Source organism: Aplysia californica, unplaced genomic scaffold, assembly GCF_000002075.1.
Source record: "Aplysia californica isolate F4 #8 unplaced genomic scaffold, AplCal3.0 scaffold00134, whole genome shotgun sequence".
In the NCBI taxonomy this organism is placed as follows: Eukaryota; Metazoa; Mollusca; class Gastropoda; order Aplysiida; family Aplysiidae; genus Aplysia; species Aplysia californica.
This window is the reverse complement of record NW_004797404.1, coordinates 1311708-1314123: the sequence shown is the minus strand read 5'-3', so window position 1 is coordinate 1314123 and position 2416 is coordinate 1311708. Positions and strand designations below refer to the sequence as shown.

The 2416-nt window shown below is 40.8% G+C and overlaps 1 protein-coding gene across 1 annotated transcript in view; it reads right to left on the bottom strand.

Moving 5' to 3' along the window:
* Nucleotides 1-2416, bottom strand: part of LOC101846281 (cathepsin L1) — a 25402-nt gene that overhangs the window by 20255 nt on the left and 2731 nt on the right. The gene's annotated exons all lie outside the window — the stretch shown is intronic.

Below are 2416 nucleotides of genomic sequence, written 5' to 3'. Positions count from 1 at the left end.
TGTGTGTGTGTGTGTGTGTGTGTGTGTGTGTGTGTGTGTGTGTGTGTGTGTATTAGAATTTTAGGGTGGTTGGGTATGTGCACGTGGATGGAGACAGGGTAGTAGATACTTGTACAGAGGTGTTATTTATGAAGAAGTAAACAATGGACACGCGTACCTCGGCAACAGCCTTTTGCAAGGCATCCTCACTACCGCTTGTTACGTTAACGTAGGCCTGCGCTGTGGCGCCTACTCCCGCCCGCTTGAAGTGGCAGGGACGGTCTTCTGGCTTGTATGGGTAGCTCTCTTCAGTGTCAATACCTTTGTTGTCAATTACGTACTGGAATGCGTTCACCTCTAAGCCTCCGTCACAGCCATAGTTGCCTACAGAGCAAAAATACGATGGGGAATCAGAAAGTAATGCAAGTTCATTTATAAGTTAAAGAAAAAAGAACGCACTGGCAACTATCATACCTCAAACTGAAGGGGAACATCAGGGGATCAGATTTCTATATTTCAATATAGTCTTCAATTTGTTCAATAGCCACTGTCCACCTTTTATTAAGTCAACATAGAGCAGCTTCTTAAAACTGAGCAGGTTGGTCTTTTGGGTACCGCAGTCTTGATTTGTCCATCGTTTCCATAGTGTTGACATCTCAATGATTCTTTTCGAGGACCGAAAACGTGAAAGTCTGAAGGTGCCAAATTAGAGAATCAGCTGGGTGTGGCAGTGTTTTCCATCCAAACAGGGTGATCGTCTCCCTTGTTCTGGTACTCGTCTGCAGGTGGGCATTGTCACGGTGAAAAAAACAACACTCTTTCCATTTTCAAATTTGGTCTGACTAGTCGAATTCTCGCTTTCAGTTGTTTCAGTGTTTCAGTGTAGGCTTCAGAATTGACAAATGCTACTCGCGGTAAAAAAAAATATGTGAAAGGCACTCTATGAACGTCCAAAACCACAGTTGCCATGATTTTCCCAGTGACTCCTCGATTCTGACAAGCATATGGACACACCTCCCTTTATTTCCGGCCCATTGCTGAAACGTCTAACCCACATACAGGGCCAAAATCTTGAGCTTGGTTCCTGTAAACATTTTGAAGTCTCTTTTGGATGCTACCAGTGGATTCTCCTTCTAAAACATCCAGAAATTCAAGCACAGCTCTTTACCGCTGACAGACCTCCAATTGGCCAGCCATGTTGATGTGACGTCATTCAGTCAAAAAAAACCTAACAAACTTAAATTTTGACAGTTTGAGTTGAAAGGTACCTGTGTAAGTGTATATGAGCCGAATTTAAATTAAATTTGATGCTAAATTGTGCAAAATAACGAAATACTTGCATTACATTTTTACTCCCCGTAGTATAAATTATAAAGGTAATCTATTTGTAAACTTATCAAGTACAGTAATTGCGATTATAATGCCTGAGCAGAGCAAGGAACAAGAGAAGGGGAGATCAGAACATGAATGAAGTTGCCAGAGACACAATAACAACAACAGTAGTCCTCCGCAATATTATTAATCAGTAACCGAGCATGGAGGGATATAGTAATGGAGGTTGGAATGTGGGCGACACCCATGACTGATAGAAGTCCTCTCTCACAGCGGAACCATAGGCAACCAGCAGCGTGCGCGGCCTGACTCTCGCACTAAAAGCTAGATTAGGCAAGAGGGTTTTATTCTAAAGTCCTTGAGATCAGGCATGTCATTGAGTAAAACTACCACCCTCATGTGTTGTGTTTAGATGTTCTACACCGCAGTAGAAAAGCCGAGATGCTCGATAAAAAAAAAAGAAAACAACTATTAAATGGGATTGCCTTCCATTGTGAGAGCATATTAAATTATATTATGCAAACTAGTATCTTTTTACGACGATACCGTATCTAATGTCTAGGTATATACATAAATATTGCTTTTATCCTAATAATACGCAGCTTAGTTCATTCTTCTCCGAACTATTGCGGTTGTCTAAATGTAGATATCTATAATAGCTCCATTAAAAAAATGAAATCAATAGTTTACTAGTAAGAATAAATAGCTTTTCTGTTAAAGAAAGGGTGTTAAAAACCACAAAAAGACGTAAGATGATTAGTGAAGGAGAGGAAGGGGGGGGGGTCAATAATAATTTTAATCTTTATCCGGTTTAAGTTTATTTTAATAGTCTACACGTACGTGAATACCGTTTATGGTCCCAGTTCACTTCAGATTCCGTTGTTTTAAGAAAATACATGTTACAGCACAAAGTCATCCCCAAGAATTCAACTCTGAAGTTTGAAGGGACTTGCTTAGTTATTGGTCTCCACTGGGGTCTTTCGATGGGAGAGAATGGCTGCAAGTTTCCCTTCCGCCTCACATTCCTTGTTCAATTTAGTTCTGTGTCATTATTGGCTGTCTTGGTCTCGGTGTATGATCTCTCATAAGACAGCAGCAGCAGCAG